The sequence below is a fragment of the Camelus dromedarius genome, chromosome 13 (assembly GCF_036321535.1).
Source record: "Camelus dromedarius isolate mCamDro1 chromosome 13, mCamDro1.pat, whole genome shotgun sequence".
Taxonomy (NCBI): domain Eukaryota; kingdom Metazoa; phylum Chordata; class Mammalia; order Artiodactyla; family Camelidae; genus Camelus; species Camelus dromedarius.
The window spans coordinates 24,719,655-24,740,565 of NC_087448.1; the positions used below are offsets into that span (position 1 = coordinate 24,719,655).

Below are 20,911 nucleotides of genomic sequence, written 5' to 3' on the forward strand. Positions count from 1 at the left end.
ATAAACCCTTAAAGAATATGAATAACATTCTTCCACAAAAATAATTATCAAAGTGTATTACCAAGGAATTATCCAAAGGATCTTTAGAACGTAATGACTGTCATTTATTGCCTTGTTTTATAAAATTAGAATGGCATCAGTATGTTGAAGATAATGGGGAAAAAGTGATCTATAGGCTAAATCTTTAAAAGGTGAATCAATGACTATCAATATGGAGCAAGGAAACTATTTAAAAGTAGTAGTTATAAAAATTATAGTATTTAGATGTAGTATTATATATACACACATATATAGTGATTTTACATAATATTTGTATAAACATATTAAATATGAGTCTGTATGTCTAGTACCTACATGTAGTACTTACAAGTACTTTCTATTACTTCAGCAGTACTTATAACCTAGCTTTTATCATATCTTGTGTGCTATTTTTTAATACATACAGATATAAGCAGTAAGAAGGGACTTCTTTTCCTGTTCTCCTGAAGTGATCTCTTCCTCAGCCATAGTTAAATTATTATACACAGAAAGATGTCCCGCAATTTTATATCTTCATCCCAGGTCTCACTTCTGAGATCCAGACCGACACCTCACCTGTCAACTCTGCACCATCTAGATTCTTTGAAAGCACCTAAAACTCAGAATGTTTGGAAGCAAATTCAAGCTCTCTGGTTAGCCTCCCCACTACATTGTCAAACCACAGCAATGAATGGTGAAAACTTCCATCTCATCATCAAAACAAAAATATTGGAATCATGTTTGGAACCTACACTTTCTCCCTTACCTCCCAGGTTGAGGACATCATGAAGTCCTGCCATTCTTACTCTCTGAATGTTACCTGCATCCATCCACTTATCTGAATGTTCACTAACATTAACCTGGTCAAAGCTCCCAGATTCTCTAGTCTGGACTACCCCCAATGCCTCCCACTTGTTCTATCATACCTACTCTTCCCAGCCCCCTCCCCACCATTATCTCTCTAATACTATACTGAAAGTGATCTTTTCAAAATGCAAATAATATTACTCACTGCTTTGCTTAAAACACAACAGTGATTGCCCTTTGTTCTTATGATAATGAACAAAATTCTTACAGTGACCTACAAGGCAACTCCGTCTTCAGCCTTGTCTGCACTGGACAGCCCCTCGCTCAGGGACCTCTCACTGCACTGGCCTTCCTTCAGTTCCTCAGACACATGTGTCTCTTCCCACCAGAGAGCTTTGAAATGCTTTTGCTCAACCTAGAACACTCTCCCGCCTCCTTAACTAGTCAACTACCGATCTTGCATCAACTCCCAGGACGGTAATTACTTCCTCAGGTAACCTTCCCTCATGCCCCTTTATTATGTAATATAACATTTATGAATGTGATCCTTTGATTAATATCTATCTTGTCCACATCTGTAAGCTCCTGGAGGGCAGGGTGCATCTGGTTTTGGTCCACATTACATCCCCAGCACCTCGTTGAGTATTGGGCACATAACAGGCACTTAGAATGTTTGTTGAAAACGTGACAGTGCAGAGAGGTAGGAGTGAAGTGAGCAATTAATGAATGCCTACTCTACACTGTATATACCTTCTCCATTTAGTTTCCATAAGCCTATATGGCAGATGAAGAAGCTGAAGCTCAAAGTTAAAGGCTCTCATTCAAAGTCACAAGGCTAATATCAGGTTTGTTAGGGTTTTTACATCTGCATTTCTTCACTCCATGACCAGAATCCTTACGTGGTGGGCACTTGTTGTTTCTAAGTGTTCAGTATCCAACCACCTTGCTCTGCTAATGGGACCCTTAATTTTCTTTGGAGAAAGAAGCTTTCCCCACTCCCACTCCGTGTGGTTTTGGAAAGGCTAACCTAACTCTTGGTTCCAGTGAAAGAAATCCAAATAAATAAATAAAATAGGAATATATGAGACAGAGAGAGAGAGAATAACTTTAAAACAAAAAATTGAGGGAGGGGATAGCTCAGTGGTAGAGTGTCATGCCTAGCATGCATGAGGTCCTGGGTTCAATCCTAGTGCCTCCATTTAAAAAAAAAAAGTTCAAAAAATTATTTTAAAAACTGACCATAAAGAATTTTAAAATATGTATAATATAATTCTTCTTATGTGAAATTATGCTTGCTATTTATAGAAAAAGACATATAATATGATAGTCATCAAAAATTAATGTTGGTTACTTCCAACTATGAGATTTAAGATTTTTTAAAATATACAGCCTTTTAAGCTTTGTTTGACTTTTTAAAAATCAAGATATGCTATCCATATAAGCAGGAAAAAAAAAGCAAGAGTACTTTTTTGGGGGTGCCCTGGGAGAGGTAAAATATTTGGGAGATGCTGAGTATTTAGAGGTCTTTGTTTAGACAGAAAAGCCCATTCTATAGCTGGGATACCATTATTGACGCTGAAACTTCACTTAACAGGCACCATTTCTTCCCAGTTGTTTCTCAGCCAACAAACACATACATTAAGCCAAGAGCCAATGTGTTTTTTGTACAAACTTTTTTAAATGAATTTTTTAAAGTTTTATTCTTGTCACCCTCAGTCTCTTAATCATCTTTGTTGTTTATCTGTGAATTCTTAAGTATTTCCTTACTTCTGTGCTTTCAACCAAAATTAATAATTATATGTGAAAATTTGTAGAAATTAAAATTTTCATTAGCATGAACAGGACTGACTATAACTGAGGAAAAACCAAATAACTTTGGAAATGAGCAAAATTTATTCTGATACATGGTGTCACATAGATTAATTCATGCTAACGGTGATGAAATCTCTAAGTATCTAAAAATTAACTGGAAATACACTTTAGAGAAGTAGTGACTTAAATACTAGAAATTCCTTAAGTCTGTGATTGTGGAAATAATTGTTTTTTATCTCCATATCCAGTTCCTGGCATAATACCAGGCATAGAGGAAACATGTAACAAATGTTTGCTGACCAAATGAATGTTTCAATTAGTGTTCAAAAATAACTGAAGGTTATAAACAATCTTATTATGCATAGCTTTGTATAGTGACTTCCAAATTTTTCCAGATAAAATTGATTATTTGTTAAATATTAAGAAAAGAGACCAATTTCTGGCCAAGATGGTGTCCAAAGAACCAGATTTACTTTTCTGCCTTTTTAAACAATGAAAAAAAAGAAGGAAAAAAATACATGAAATTATAGTTTTCAAACACTGGACAATAGGCAGTGTAGGGCAGTGATCCTTCAAAGAGATCATACAGATGAAGTGAGTCCTATGATTGCAGCAGGTTTTATCAGGACTTAGAGCAGGGAAGGGGAATGTGGATGGATCCCTGTGGCCTTCCTGAGGTGATGAGATGGACTTGGGAGTCCAGGGAAGCCAAGGAGACTAGCGTTCTCAGGACTGAGTACCAAGGAGGAGAGAGACCCAGTGAGAGAGAGCTCCAGAGACCCACAGGGAGTTTTCCTCAGCCTGACGCTGGGGAAAGAACCACCAGAAAGGAACAAGAACCACCCTCGAAATAGCCATACAGACTAGAAATAGTTTCTTGCCAGCTGCCATAGTGGGAAAACCTCATAATTCACAGGTTAAAGGTAGAAGACAAGATATTGCCTTAGGAATGCAGGGAAAAAATTCAGCCCTAGATTAAAGACTTCCCTGGACCTGTCAGAAAAAGCTTAAAAGCAATCCTTTAGAGGATCAAACTCTTTCCAAGTAACTTAACTGTGTCCCAAATCAAAGCTCAAGTATGGATATTACATAACACACACAAGTACACACACATGAATACCCAGTGCCCACTGAGGTGAAATCTAGAATGTCTGTAATTTAATAAAAAATTACAGGCAGGCCAAGAAGCAGGAATATATGTCCCAGAATGAGGAGAAAAATCCATCAATTGAAATTCCCCACAAATGACACAGTCAATAGAATCTGCAGATAAGAATATCATGAGAGCTATTATGAGTTGTAACAACTATATTTTGTATGTTCAAGAAAGTAGAGGAAGAGGTAAGCATTTTAAGTAGAAACATGGAAGCTCTAAGAAGACTCAAATTGAATTTCCAAAGAGAACACAAATACAATGTCTAAGGAGAAGATGTATAGAAATTATCTTAGGAATTTCTTGGCTGTAAATATGGAGGCTTGACCAATTTAAAATGAAATGTCCCTAAAATAACTGAGCCAAAGCATGCAGTAAGGACATATTTTCTTTTTGGTTTTCTATCTTTTATCCGACCACCCTAATCTCCCAACCTAAAAAGAAGTTGTCTTAAGAGCCCCTTGCTTCCCCTTGGAGTGGAGGGGAGCTGAAGGGTCTCTGAGGATCAGCAGTAGGGGCTCTGGTATCCCAAGAGCCTCTGAGGTGATGGTGTCACTGGCTTTCTAGGTCCCTGCTCATTGTTTTAGCATCTCTTTCCCTTAGAAGTATCTACCCTCCCTGCTTCCTTAGGCAAAACAGCATAATGGCTTCCAAGGAAAATGATTTGTGGAGGAGAAGAACGCAAGACATCAAAATATTGTTTTCCAAATATTGTCACATAATCATTTGTTTACAAAGAGTCCCCATAAGCAACTCTTCCACACAGCGGTATACTAGAACGCTGTTTTGTAAACTGTTCACATTGGTGTCTACCACCTACTATGGGACCCTGTAGAGACACCTCTAGTTTTTCCACTGACTGTGTACAAAAGCTATCAACAGGAAAGGTCCTGTTGTAAACTAGCAAACAGCTACAATCAAATCCTCCGCTGGTTGTAAAGAATGGGACTCAGTAACATTTTGTTTGTTTACTCACCAAAATACTTCTTCCTTGCCAAGTAAATTCAATTATGTTTTAACTGGTTTGAATTCAAGTTCATGCTCTCAGAATTGAACTTTCCTTTGCTAAAAGATGTCACCTCATCCAAAGTTCAAATGTTTCTTTAACAAATAACAGAAGATAACTCTGGAAGATTCTGCCCTAAAATGTGAGATCCTTAGGGACACTGAACTATATTTTACTTGCAAGTTTTTTTAAAAGCATGTCACATCCAATCCAAGATTGTTCTATTGAAATATATCGAAGAGAAAAATAAATATGCAAATTTTACTGAGTGATTTATGTTTTATGATATATACAATTATGGAACAGGCTTTTGAAGAAAGAACTATTTTGGTGTATTTTGGCATCAAAATTGAGTTATGAGTAAAATAGACGAGTTTGTCAGTTTTAAAACTGTTTCACATGGACAAAACAGTGATTTTCTTATATCTTATAGTTAAATATAAATAACAGAGTTTTTCTTTATTTCTCAAAAGCCAGTGATACAAATTAAAATAGAATTTGGCCTAAGCATTTCAAAATGGTTACTGTGAGCAATGAAACAGTTTTGGATTCTTAAAAAGTTTTGTAAATTAATGCTTTTATAGTTAAATCCTATTAACTAATGGCCTCAAGATTAAAGAAATGACTGATATTGACCTCTGTTTCACTCAGGCAAACTGCATTCTTCAGACTTAACTATTCATCTGGATCATGAAAATGACCATAAAATACACCTAGATAACCATAGAAATAAAGTTTAAACAAACCATCAAGCAAAGTTTGTCCAAAAGTACTACTTTTCAAATAAGTTAAACTCAATTAACATTTATAGAGCATTTAACAACTGCAAAGCATTGTTCAAAATCTACAGGACACACAGAGATGAAAAAATATTTCCTGCCACTGAACTTAGAATCTGTTAAGACAGACATAAAAATTATTAATGCTACTATAATGTAGAAATCATGGTTATACAATTAAAATATTTATTGACAAGATTATATTGTGAATTACTTTGACAAGTGTTTTTTATGAATTGATGTATTTGAGTTCCCAAGAATCCTATGAAATAAGCACTCTTAATAGTCTTGTTTTACCAGTCCCTAGTTTTACAGGACACTGAGTCTTAGAGTTAAATGATCCAAGGTCAGAAAATTCAGAGGCAGGATTTGAACCAAGGCAGAAAGTTTGCAGAGATATGAATAAACTACCACAAGTAGCAAGTACAGCAAAGGAGAAAAGATTAGAATGTAGAATCTAATTACTATATAGATTTGAATTTAAATTGTGGCTCTGTTTTTCACTAGATGTATAAACTGGGTAAATACTCAAATTAGCCTCTACAGTTTAATATTTATAACAAACCTTGTATAGCATACTATACTTGGCTCTTTCCTCAAAAAATCATAATTTTTTATATTTCACACAGGGTCTTATATAGGTTAGGAATAACAGTAATGCTAAAATAATAGTGACTCAACCGGTACTAACTACTATATATGAAATAGATAAACAACAAAGTCCTACTGTATAGCACAGGGAACTATATTCAATATCTTGAAATAACCTGTAATGAAAAAGAATATGAAAAAGAAAATACATCTTTAACTGACTCACTATGCTGTACACCAGAAGAGAACACAACATTGTAATCAACTATGCTAAAAAAAAAAAAAAAAGACTCAAATTCTCAAGTGTGTATTTTCTCATGCAAAAGAAGATGAGGGTTAAAAATTCCAGGATTTGTGTGGTAGCTTCAAGAAGTCACCAGATACCCAGACTCTCCTGTCTTTCTGCTTTACCATTTTTGATGTGTTGCTTCCAGAGTTAAGGTGACCTCACGATCCAGAATGGATGCTGGAGTTCCAACCAGTTCACTCACATTCCAGGGAGCAGAAAGAAAAATTGAAGAAAGCAAAATGAATCTGCTTTTAAAGTCCCTTTTAAGGGTCTCCTTGGAAGTCTCTCACAACACATTTACTCTTACACATCTAAATTGGATGTTTCAAGCTTCCTGGGAATTGTCATTATTTGAAGTGGCCCCATGGTCTGTTAAAGATTGGCATTCTGTTCATAAGAAAGGAGAGAAGGGATATTGGATTGACAACTGACACTGTCTCTCATGACTCTGATGACAACACATAAAGTAAAAATAATGTAGAATCTTGAGGAAAGAAAACTAGATACAATTTTCACTTCCTGAACACAAAGGGAGAGAACACGCAACTTCATAAGCATTTATTTGTTCACATAAATAAATTACACAGACCCCAAAGATGGCAACAGAGAGAAGAATTTCCTCATAAAGTATGATAGCGGGCATTCCTATGACATTGATAATTCCCAGGAATTACCATTCAAAGCTTCCAAGTAGGAAGCTTCCCTGGGCTGCCAGCATCAGGGGTAACTCCAGGAAGATGCAGCAGGGGGAGCCCATGGGACAGGAAGGCCCGCCTGGAAGTCTCTCTAGGCCTGCAATCCACCACCAACTCCCTAAATCCCCATTTCAACCTTTGCAGCTGTCCTGACCATTGGAAGGAAAACAGAATGATCTCTACACAAGGGGTTCAAAAAGCCTTGGAACTGTGGCTGACAGCATCGAGTTAGTGCCCCATCTCCCTGAAAAACAGTCTAGCTGCCAACCTTTGGCACCATCACCCATTATAAGTCTTGATCTACTCATCATAAAGCTGGGGTGGTAATACTAACGGTGCCTACCACATGCAGTTGCTTTCAGGATTAAGAGCTTGGTAGAGTACTTCATACTTAGCAAACACTCAATAAATATTGGCTATTCTGCACGTTGGAGTAATACATGTTGGTAGACGGTGGAACCCACTTACTAGCTAAGTAGCTTAAATTTCTAAGTCTCAACTTGAGTATCTGGCACCTAGCAGATTTGGAATAAAATGTAATGATTTTTTGTGATAATTATAATACATATTTAACTTTGAAATGTGTATATATATGTATGAGGAAGAGTAACTGAATTTTCTCAGGATGAGTTCTGGAAATTTTCTCTTACAGATTATTTAACTGCAAGTGCATTTTATTATAATATGCCAGTGAACTCATTTAGTATATTTCCTTCTGTCTTCATACTTTCTCAAGTGATGATACAATAAGGTATATTATTTAAAGAGCAGAAATGCATTTGACTTGGTCATAAACTAGTGTAACTAGTCAGATCTGCCTCTTAGATCTGACACAAACTGCTCTCTTTAAATGGTAATACAGAATGTTGAAATAAGTCTGGACACGTAAGCTAACGTTTTGATTCCACTAGCATGTGCAAAACTCATTGTATTTAAGCTACAGTCTCAAAAGAGATCATCTTTTATCTGCCAAATTTTAAAGGCTCCAGACTTCTGAATTCTAGAAATGTGTTCACTGACCTAAATATTTGGAAAGGGGGTAAATGCATTTTCCCAAAAAGGGAATAAATCTACCACAGAAAAATCAGCCAGGGAGTGAGAGAGATTACCCTTGGAACAAGCACGGTTGGATTTATACACAGTGCATTGCTTGATGATGTATTTAGTGCACTGTTATAGTCAGGAAAGGTACAGTTAGGCCAGGACACCGCATGCCAAGAGTGCCAAGCAACTGTTTTCAGGAACCAAGTTATTTGTCTAAGTGTTGTTGGCAAAGACCAATGACAGGTTTTAATGGTAAAAATCCAGATATTAGGGAATTGTTTGAATTATTTTGCAGATGAATTATAAATCCAGAAGTTGATAACTTCTAATACCAGAGAAAGTCTATGACATTTAGGGTAAGATCCCTTCCTATGCACTACGTCTGAAAACCAGCAGCCACCAGGGGACAGCCAGCATGTTCCAGCAGCGCTACTTTCTTACTGCAGTTTTGGGTCACTGCAGCATCGGAAGAGATTGTTCCCGCTGCTTCAGTTCTAAAATGATACGTGCGAGAATCATTTGAATGCAAATACTCATGTGCTATAGATCTCTTCAACCTCATCATTCTGTGAACATTCAGAATATGAGCCCTGCAAATGGAACACAGTAACTTGGAAACATATCAGCTTTGTATTTCAAATCTTGACACTCCCACTGATTATGGGTTTCTCCCATGCCCTCACCAACAACTCAATCACCCCCTTCCTTTCCCTAAAGGTTTTCATCAGGCATAGGAAGCTGTCAGAATCAGGTGTTTAAGACTAGTAATACTCAAATATTATTTTTCCAAGAAAAAATTACTCATATTATAATCTCTTATTAAATAGCCTAATAACGAAAAAAATCATTTAAACAAATAATTGTGACATTTTTGATATAGCAGGAAGAACACTGGGTTTGAGTTAAGAAAATTAGAATTCAAATTATGCTTCTAGCTCCACGGACTGTGACCTTGAGTTAGTCTCTTAGTTCCAGTTCTTTGTCTACTAATTCATTCATTCACTAAATGCCCAATTTACATTCTGTTCTATTCTGTGGGAGCCCATGATTGGGCTAACAAATTGTAACATGCTTAGTACCTGCCTTGAGGTTTTAGCAATGACCCAGGTCCCAGGCTATAAACGCTGGGCGTGCTTGCTGTTAGTCTTCTATCCCCAAAACAGCCTTGGGCTGGAATGGTAAAAAGCTGCAGACTCAGAGGTGAGAAGGCTGGTTAGCCAATGACGGGTAAGATCCCCTGAGGGGGCAACCTAAGACAGGCACAGCCGCCTGAGTCCAAGAAAAATCTTGTTAAGCAGCTGATTCTTATACGTTCCGCCCTGATAAGCAGAAAGGCTCAACACAATTATGATTCACCAAAAAGGGTCTTCTGACTTTGAGCCAAACACCAACAATAAACAAAGCCTTTGTACTCATTGTGATCCCACCCTGTCCTTCCCTAAATTCCTGCTTTGACTGTACTCAATAAATATGAGAGATTTGAGAGGCTCATGGAGTTGGCTCCCAACTCCCTCTCGCTCTCTTGACTTTTCCCCAGAGTCTTGAGTAATTCATTCCGCCTCAGTGGGACTTCTGCTGGCCAGAACCCACAACTGGTGACAAACCCACACTATTCTATTCTAGACCTAGTTGTACAGAAGTAAAGAGACAATCGCCATTCTAGACTTAGCTGTACAGAAGTAAAGAGACAAATTTCCTGCTCCTGAAAGACATTTAAGAACTATAACATTGGGTCTGGAAAGTGCCATGATGAAAAATATAGCAACGTAAGGAGTCAAATGTCATAGGAGGTAGCATTCCTGAAAGGGAGGTAAACAGACCTGAATGAGGTAGAGATGGGGATGTCTAAGGGAAGAATATTTTAGGATTTTCAGGAACAGTAGAAGTGCTCCCATGTTTAAGGAAAAGCGAGGAGTCCCATGCTGCTGAGGTAGAGTGAGTGGGAAGGTGCAGGCAGGAGGCTGGAGAGCGGGTCTGGTGCCGAATCACGTGGTGCCTGGAGACTAAGGGAGGGATTTGGACTTCATTCCAAGCATGAGAAGAAGCCACTGGAGTGAGCTAAGTGAGTGGCATTCCTAACTGATCAGTTTGAGTGCTGTGTGGAGAACGGACTCTCAGGGTCCACAGTGGGAACAGGGGGATCGGGATTTGTAGAGCAAAACATGAAAATGCCATGCACACTCTGTGATGATCTTTAAGTCTGTTACAGCTGACCATGAACAATATCTTGAAGGAAGGAATGGCTTCTTCACCAATGAACTCGGCTGTCATCAAACACTTGTCTATTTTCTCCTGTAATGCTGTCCCAGGACCTTTAGATTCTTGGGTCTCAGCTGTTTATGCATGGAAGGTATTAAATACTTTCTAAAGGCTGGTCTGAGAATACTGGCCTCACTCTGCCCCATCCCTACAAGAAGACGACCCTAAACTATTTTCCTAAATGAGTGTCATCCCTGGAAATTCTGTATTCTGCTCCTCTCTGGGCTGTACCTTCTGATGGGACAAAACTTGCTCCCCTAACACTCAAGTAAGTGCAGCACACAGCAGGACCAGAAAGAATAATTTTAAGACAAAACTTAAAGGATACTACATAATATTTTGTCTATTCTGGCAACGGGTTCCTGACTCTTTTCCAGTTTGAGTCCATATGATTCAAGTATAGAAAAGATCCGCAAAGAGACTCTTTTAGAAGTTATTCATTTTAATTCCATAGAAAATACAGAAATAGCTTTTCTCCTGGTCAAATTAAAAAAAAAAACTAAAATGCACTAGATTAGACCAAGTCCCTTCTGACTACCACCTCTAGTCTCTGTCTCTCTTCTGGGTTAACCACAAACAAGAATTTGGTGTGTATCCTTTCAGAACTTTTTCTATGTCTATATTTTTCTGGTATATATCATGCCATTGGTATAATTTAGTATTTATTTTTCTTTTCACACATTTACATATATGGCATATTTTGGTGAGTTCTCTTTCTTTTTTATATATTCATTAAAAAGTATGCTGCAAATTGAGTTGTGCTTCTAGTAACAGTAGAACTTTCTAGAAATATATGTGTATCTTATTCCTTTTAACTGCTGCAATGCCTTCTACAACACAAGTATACCATACATTGTTCAGCCATTTCCACTTTGATAAAATTTCTCTTTTGTTTTTCTATTAAGGTTCAGGCTGCAATAAACACCCTTATATGTAATTACTTGTTCACATGAAAACGTCATGTGTATTTCTCTAGAATAATTGCCAAAAGTAAAGTGCTAGTCATATGCTATATGCATTTTGATTTAATTAGATAATAGCAAATTAATCACAAAGTAGAACGTATTTATAGTTTTATCAGCAGAGATTTACCTATGTATTGGCCAAGACTTTGACTGATTGATTGATTGAGTTAGTTAACACCATCCTAACAAGTGAAAAGTGCTATCTCATTTTTGGTCTAAACAGTTTCCCTTATTCCTAGAAAACTTGACTAGCTTTACATAGTCTTATTGATAATTTGTAATTCTATATATCTCAATTATATATTTAATTCTTTAACCATTTTTTATTGTGTTGCCTTTTTCTTATATATTTGTGGAAGTTATTTACATGTTTTAAATATTAATTTTTTTGCCTATTATCTACTTTGATAATATTTTCTCCTGATTTATTTTTTCTTTAATAGCTTTAGGATATCTTTTGTCACATAAAAGCTTGAAATTCTGATTTAAAGAATCAAATTTATCACTTTTATCTATGGTTCTTCCATTATAACTTTGTTTTTAGTTTTTTGTTTTAAAAAATCATTCCTACCCCAATTAATATGTACATATTTCTATGCTTCTTAGATTTATTTGTCAGTTTATTCATTTATTAATCTGTCTAGTATTTACATTTAGATATTTAAGCCATTTGGATGCATCTTTACTAACAGTGAGGAGTAAAAATCCAAAAATAATTTTCCAAATGGAAAGCTAATTGTCTCAAAACTGTTTCATTGGATTGTTCACCTTTCTACTCAGATTTTAAATTTTTCATCTTGGCTGTATACTGGATTTCTACACACACAGATACATGTTCAGACTAGTTTTTCCATTAATGTAACTAGCTTCTAGGTCCCCTTCCCAGACATTCTTAACTTGAGGCTCACTTTTACAACTGTGTTAATATGCTTTAGGTTGCAAGTAGTGGAAAACTCAATTGAAATATATAAACAATTAGTGGAACTATTGAAAAGTCTGATAAATTGAAGTCACTGAAAAAGTCCAGAAGTAGGGTCAGATTCATGCCAGACCTGGTCTAGTGCCTCACGTGACGTGAGCAGGAAACAAGTTTCTTAGCTGCCAAACAGCTCCTCTCTCCCCATTTCACAGCTTTGCTTTGTTAGCACTGACTCCATTCTTGGCAGCCCCCTTGCCAGGGTACAGACAGGTGAAAAAGAAAAATCTGTGTCCAGAAGTTCAAGAAAAATTTTCTGAAATTTACTATTACTGAATCTTTGAATTAAACTCCACCATCAGGAGGGTAGGGAAAATCTGAATGAAGGCTACAAATGGGACGAGGCTGGTTACACATCTTAACTCAAGCATTTTTGCTTCAGCAACTGGGTGGGATGGTGGTGCCACTAACTGATACAGGGACAACTCCAGGAAGAAAATGCTGGAGTTGGGTGCAGTTAAGTGTCAGGAGTTTATTTCAGATGGGTTCATGTGAAATGTTTGTGAGATATCTAAATGGATATATCAAGTAGGCAGCTGGATACATGAGTCTGAAGCTTAGGGGAAAGCTTTGGGTTACAGATAGAAATATGGGATTTATCCTGGATTTAAATTCTATAGATGAAGCATAAAGCTATGGAAATAGATAAAATCTAGGAAGAGAATTTAGAAAGAAATCAGAAGAAATCCTAGGATTTCCCTTTGAGTTACTCCAGAGGTTAGAGGTTAGGGAAAAGAAGCCATGCTACAAAAGACCCTGAGAACGTGCCTTCAGTGAAACAGAAGTTAAACAGAGAGTGTGGACCACAGTCTTGGAGTATCTCGATATATAAAGCAGGTAATCTAAAATATGGAAGCACATTTGTGATGCTCCAGACAAGAGAGACAAATAATAATTAACTAATTCCCACGTGGACATTGCTATACATTCCTTTAAAGTTCATGATCAAAGAATGTTAGAAGGCACCTAGATGCACTTGGTGAAGGAGCACAGTCTTGGAATCAGAGAACAGTGACTGTCTAATTTTACCATGTGCTAAATGGAACCAATCTACTTTATAGGGTTGTTGTGAAGATGGATTATAAGACATATGTGAATCCCTGACAGGTGTTTTATTTTCTTCTCCTCACCAGGAATAGGAAAGGAGGGGAAGGGAGTGCACTGGGGAGAGTAGCTCTGCATATCCAGGTCTACACTGAGAGGTTAATAGCACTCTACTCCCCACAGTAGGGCTTCATGGAGAATGTGGCTGGTCAGAAGCTGCTTACATGGCAGGGAGGACATGACCTGGCCTGGCTGTTCTTTCTCAACCTTTTGAAATCTTCGCTCCTCCTGTTCCTCCCACACACAATAGCTACGGAAGTCATCTCACATTGCAGTATAATTTCTAATCATTTTAATCACCTCTAAAGGAGCGACAGTGTCTACTGTGAGGTGATACCTTCTACATCTTGAGTTTATGTCTGAGTCTCTCTTGACTCCAGGTCATTTAGACATTGCCTCCTCCAACTCCATACCCCTGTGGCAGCATTTTATAGTCCTTATTCTTCTAACAATTGCTTTTCTCAAAGACTCCTTCATGCATTAGTAGACTTCTTGGCATAGACCTTGCTTTGGGAAGTAATCGCATCTCCCGTCACTTTGATTTACTTCACAACTCCAGGGTTACAAGATATTTTTGCTTGGACTTAGTCTTCTAGAATATTTTGACATTGCAAAACACTGAAGAGTATATTGTACCAAACAATGCTGTCCTCAGTACGGGGAGCAACCAAATGACCTAATTCATCTTTCCAGCTTCTAACTTCTATGGTATCTTATAGTATAGAATCTATTCATGGCATAATAGTCCTTTATATTTAGAAATGAATATATCATCTAATTCTTTATTTCCATGTTGAACCACAATGAAGTTTCTGATGAAACCACACATTAAAGTTAGAAAACAGATGAATATCCTTCAATATCTGCTGGAGTCCTTTGATTAAAAGGTAGAATTGAAATTGATGAGGTCTATACATTTTATAATTATCTGAGTTATTCTTGTGCAGGCAGTAAAAAGAGAACAAGAGCACATGCTCCTCTTCTAAGTCATATTTATCTTTCACCAAAACTTTTCACCCAGCCTAAAATCAGGCAATCATCTGGTATCTTTGGCTGCAGTACATCAGTCCCACTTGCTGTACTAGATAAAGTATATGAATAATGTTCTGATTTATCATTATCAGGGTTCAAGCACTTCAGATCTTCAAAGATATTTGTCATTGTTAATTACAATGATATAATTAGAAACAACAGGATCTGACTGATCCAGTGGAACTTTCTTGCCAACAGTTTGTTAGCATTTTCCAAGCAGTTTAAGAAATTCTTCATTCATATGTTGAAGAAAAAAATAAATCTACTTTCTTGGTTTGCTGTTCTACACATTAACAGAGAGAAAAAACTAAATTCCATTCATTGTTAAATGGTATACTTGATCTGTGAAGAGGGCTGTCTTTTATGTACCACATGAGACAAATGCTCATCCTAAAATCTGGTTCCCAGGACAGCCCCTGACAGATGGTGATATGGTTATATATACATCCAGGAGTGGTAGATATTTATTGGATGATTTCCATCAAAGTCATTAAAAGAAAACTATTTATCACAGATGATTAAAAAAATGTGATATTTTGTTAATCATTTTTAATAGACTTTATTTTTTAGAGCAGTTTTAGGTTCACAGCAAAATTGAGTGGCAGGCAGAGAGATTTCCCATTAATAATTTTTTACACCATGTGAGACTATCAAAAATGCAAAAGCAAGACTGCTTTCTACGTGGCCCATAATTAGTAAATGGATTCAAGGGCAAAGGCGAGAGTAAAGGTAGATATAATTGACGCAGTTGTATCACTGCCGGGCTCCTGGTCCACTTGCACAGCTGAGGCAGACTAACCCTGTTTAGCAGCTGGAGTACATCCAGCAGTCAGCCTAGGCCCTGAGCAAGTGGCTGAATCCCTGGGAGGAAGGGTATGAAGAAAGGGTAGCCTGGCTACCTGAAGAGGAGCAAAGAAAGGTCTTCAGGAGTCTGTGAGAACCCAACATCAGAATCATAAGATTTCCAGATCATTCCAGCCAGGGATATTTTAAATAAATATTTTATAAGTCATTCTGAAGTTTTGTTCTATTCTGATACTCCAACCACCTTGTAAATAGAGGGCTTCTAGCAACCTGAATAAAGTATATCAACTGAAAAAGATACACAATCTAAAATTGAGAATTCTGTTTCATTTTGTGGACTTTCTGAGGACTCAAGCCTGGGAGTTAGCCTCTCAGATTGCTCTAAGGGACCTGCTACAAAGAGGCAAGGGAGGAGCCAGGACTTACAGGCTTTTTTTTTTTTTTTTTTACAACAAAGACCAGATAGTCAGATCATCGAAAGATTAGTTAATTAAAGAAAACCAGCTATCTCAAGGAATTTAGTGCTTTTCTACTTATGGGAAGATACAAGACTCTAGGCTCATTGAAATCATTCCTTTGGTAAGCACCTTAGCTACCTAGGGCCAGTATCCTGCTCTTTCCCATCCTAAGTCCCCTCAGGGGCTCCCCCTCAGCGGTAGGAGGGGGTGTAGTGGCTTGATGGCTGCAACATCCTTTGCTTATTGATACAGCAGGCAATATATTTTATTTACAAGCACCTCAAGCCTTTACTTATAATCTCCTTAGGACCTTGAACCTGAGAGCAGATCCACTCGGTAACGCTCAGTAAGACTCCTGTGATTCAGGGACCCCTTCTCACTTCAACAGTTATCAGGTTTGATCAATGAGAAAAGCCAGTGGGCCTGCCCAGGGGGTCTTCACAACCTGCCCTGTGAAATCAGGGAAACTCAGTGTTGTGGTAACTGATATTATCGGTGTTTATATGAAAAAAACGTTTACATTTTATTGCCTCTTTCTTTCGTTTACCACATTTTCTTACCATTGACTTAAAAATTATTCAACTAGAGCTGATTAGTAGTCTATAATTTTTCTCTCTATTTTACCCACATAAAAGAATCTTCTCCCCATTTCTCACTCAGATCTCCAGGGCACGTGAAAAGGAATGAAAAATGGCTAATCTGAGTGTTGAAAGCCCATCTTCACATGGTGAAGATTCATAAATGCTTCAGAAAAATGAACAATTTATAAAAGCAAGAAGGTCCAAGCTGTTCTTTCTTAAAACCGTGTATGCAGCAGTCCAGAGAAGATTAATTTCAAATCCCTCTATTTTTTCAAAAGCACAAGTTATGAAGCACTATAAATAATCTTACAATATCTCTTAATAAATAAATAAAATTAGTGTACCTCCAAGGCCTGAATGTTCTTTGCATTTTTGCTTATTTACCACATTTTCTCATGACTGCATCATATCACTACTCATAAATCACTGCGTATCTATCAAAATCTATTATGCATATCCATCATGATTCTAATCTGAATAAAGCATAATCTTCCTAAAATACAAAAAGGTATTTCTAAGATGCAAACTGATTGTGTTAATTCCCTGCATAAAAATCTTCAGTGACCTTCCTCCATGCCTATAGTATTATACTAAATCTTAACATGATTTTTCCACCTATAATCAGAACCCAACCTACCTCCTGGGCCTTACAGTCCTTTTCTTACAGTCTAGGTTTCCTAGACAGCTGACAACTGTTTCTTTTCCAGATTTGTTTAGGCCCATTCCATCTCTCTGCTTCGGGTCAAATTCTTCTTTCTGATTTATAGCTTCCTTTCCCATTGCTATACTTTCCACTATCAACATCCTTACTCACTGTCAGTGTCTTTCAAAATCTATCAAGTCAGTGTCTTTCAAAATCTACCAGGTTCAGTTTAAGTATCATCTCTTTCAAAACCCTTGCTCCCAGAGGCTGTCCCAACCAGAAGTAATGGAGTCCAAGTTTGTACTTCTTGCATCATGACAGGCTGATAAATTGAGGGATATGTTGTTTAGATAAGGAATAGCAACTTTATCTGGAAAGCCAGCAGACCAAGAAGATGGTGGACTAGTGTCCCAAAGAACCATCTTGTCTGGGTTTGGATGCTAGTGTTTTGTTTTCTTTTGTTTTGTTTTTAATAGAACAAAGAGGGGTAGGTGAAGAGGTAAAATAAAAAAGGCAATAAGTTGTTGCAAATATTTCTTGGTTCCAGCCAGACTCCAGAGGGGATGTGCTAATTAATTTTTTCCTGTAGACATTCACAGATGGGCCTGGTCAGGATGTTTCCTGAGAGCTAACCAAAGGTATTTTAACTTAATGCTAAAATAGAACCATGGGAGGCAGGGTTCCCCAAAATGTACCATATTGTAGACTTTAAGCTGTAGGCAACATCCCTTTAGTGATTAACTTGTGGCAAAAGCAACAGAGTACAAAGATTAAAGTAAAAGAAACAGATCCAATATGGAATCAGATTTCTCATCCTTATATGGTAGTATCTTCATCCTTCGGGTTGCCATAGCAGTTGGCTCCTACATCTCTGACATTATTTATCACTCTGCACAACTTTGTAATTATGTGTGTAATATCAGGCAGCCTTCACACAGCCTCTCATCTCATAGGGCATGTCGTCCACCATAGGCCCTAACTGAGCTTGTCTTGAATCTGATTGGCACTACCATTAAGAACTAAAGCTCTTAGACTGTATTAACATTCTAAAAGACTTTGGTCCAATGTTAACATATTATTTTCTCATAAATTCTGTCATACTTGGTAATGACAAAGAAAGTCTATTATTAGGGCCAAATTTAAAGACAAAGGAGCCCAATAACACAACAACAAAAAAAACAATAATTACAGAGTTTAACAAGAACCACTCTCTGCAAGTTCAAAAAAGCATTAAAAGTTAATACTCAATTAGTGATTAAAGGGAAAATAATGTGTGTGTTACAAGGACCCCTCATGTGCCTCCAGCCTCTTGTCCATCTGGTTTCCTGAGGAAGCAATTACAATATGAACTGCCCTAATGCTATCTGGCCCTATCAGAAGTTGGGAAGCCTTGTGAAAATTCCAAATGTGCCTCTAATATAATCACTATCTGGGTTGCAATTACACTGAGGCTTGCTATCTGTTAGAACCTTTATATCTTGGATTCCTTTGGTAATTATACAGTAGTTTCCATTTAGAAATTGACTCCTCCCTTTGAGTTTACTTACACCAAAAGCAGTACAGTTGGCCCTTCATATCCACGGGTCCTGCATGCACAGATTGATCCAACTGCATATAAAAAAAAAATTTGAAAAATAAAATTCCAGACAGTTCCAAAAAGCAACATTTGAATTTTCCACACACTGACAACTATTTACATAGTATTTACAACTATTTATACAGAATTTACATTGTCTTGGTTATTATAAGTAATCTAGAGATGATTTAAAGTGAATGGGAAAAATTTCATAACATCTGCCACCTAGAAAGCTCATAGAACATGTGCATTTTTGGTTCATTTTCAGTTCTTCTTGTTACTCTTTTTCTTAATGAAAATGAGCATTCCTTTTCTGTTTAAAAAAATTAAATAAAAAAATTAAGTATATAGGAGGATGTGTGTAGGTTATATGCAAATACTATGCCATTTTATGTAAGGGATTTCAGCATCCAGGTATATTGGTATTGAGGGTGCTGTGGAGGACACTGGAACGAATCTCCCCTCCCCCATACCAAGGGACAGCTGTACTCAGTAGTACTAAGGCTGGAAGCATTGGGGAATTCCCACAGCCATTAGAAGCATCCTAGCCTATACTCAAGCCTAGAGACATCTTACCTCCCAATAAAGCTCCTAACTTTCCCTTCTTTACCCTTTTGGAAGCACAACGCCTGGTGTTTACTTTTCCCACCCTTGAAGCCTAGAAGCCATCTCAGAAATATTAAGGAGATAAGAGTACCTATAAAAGCTCTTAAGATACTCTTAAATTTACAGCAAACAATGGACTATTTACTTGCCTTATCTGAGGATGGGTGTTCCCTTTAGTTCATTAGAGGAAAGCCTGGGGCAGAGGAAATTTGCACAAGGGACTCTGGGCTTCCCAAATCTCCTAGGAAGTGGCCAGACATTCAGGGCGCCAGCCCCTCTGACCTCTGCCAGTCCGGCCAGATTCTAAACATGACGTATTGTTTCAAACAAAAACCCTCCCTCTTTTTTATTGAAACTACAAAAATTTTTTTATAATTAAAGACAAATGTAGGTGGATCAGGTAGATGCAAAAAGACTACTGCATCAATCAAGTGTGAAAATGAAGACTTCCAAACAGAATACTCTGAGGCTGTTTATTTGTAGCTTGCTATAGCAAGGAAGTCAGCCACCATCACTTGTGTTTGGCAGAGACTCAAGAGATAGGCAGGCAGGGGGCAGGGAAAGCTTTCTGATTAAAAAAAAAACGAACGTTTCAGGTATACTTTGCAAGTTTTTGAAATCGGGAAACTGGAGGTGGGCCAACTAGAAGCTGGGCATCCTATGTGATTAGTTTGGGGAGCATATTTGGCTTTTTCTGGTTGATCTTGAGATTTATGAAAGTAGTGACAAAAATTCGGGAAGCTGGCCTTTATTGAGCAAGTCCTAGCTGTCTGGGGCCAATTGCTGCAGAAGCTGTGGTTTGGTTTCCTGGGCTGGTTGTAGAGGTCATGCGTCAGAGATCTAGTCTATGTGCAGTCTGGCCATTATCTGTTTGTAAATTCAGACTCTCACAGGACTTTTGCTGTTGTTCCTTTTTAAGTCATTTGAAAGTAAAATAGTATCTAGGAAATCATCAGAAACTTAAGAGTAGAAACAAACTAAATTTGTCTCTGGATATTATCTCTAGAACCCAGCACAGTGTCAGCCCTCAGGACGCTCTTCTCATTTAAAATATCCACTTTAAAAAGAAATTTTAAAATCACTACCACATAGTCATTAAAAACCAGAAGTTGCCAATGTCCTTAAACTTAGAAGTCATTAACGGTAAACATTATTAATATTTTCCTCTTTTAGCATGAATTTGCTCTGTAGCCACTGGTAATTGGATGCTTTTCTTTCTCTACAAATGTTAGTGAGTGAATAGCACAATTTTTTCCCTGAGTGTAGTGTTAGTGTATCTTGCTCATTGTCCTTGCCCTCCAAATTCTAGTTCCGTCATTCCACTATCACCTCAGTAAAGATGTGCCCAAGCAGCATCCTTTTCACTCCCAATTAGGCAAATTCATTAGGTTCAATCTCTATGTTACTGATTTTGATATATATTCCTAATATTATATATATATAACTTTACAGGTATTAACTCTTATGTTTCAATTGCCTCCATATTATTGTCTATGTCCAAATCATCTTTGTGCTCCTATCACTTGTCAGAGTATATGGAACATGTTGAATGAATGATTAAATGAATCCAGCAAGTCAAGTAAACTTTTATAAAGTTTGAGTTCTGATAGTCAACCTGGAGATTGATTGAGATGAAACTTGTGGGACCATATCACAGGATACCAATACAATAGGACGCAAAATGCGAAACAAAGAGTTTACGTTATTTATTCA

At 37.3% G+C, this 20,911-nt stretch overlaps 1 long non-coding RNA gene across 2 annotated transcripts in view; it reads right to left on the reverse strand.

The window, feature by feature from the left end:
• Window positions 1-18,560: 18,560 nt before the first annotated feature.
• Window positions 18,561-20,911, reverse strand: part of LOC116157225 (uncharacterized) — a 119,352-nt gene continuing 117,001 nt past the window's right edge. For both annotated transcript variants that reach the window (XR_010383506.1, XR_004141222.2), the window contains one exon: window positions 18,561-18,624. This is a non-coding gene — a long non-coding RNA (uncharacterized LOC116157225). The remainder of the gene's footprint in view (window positions 18,625-20,911) is intronic.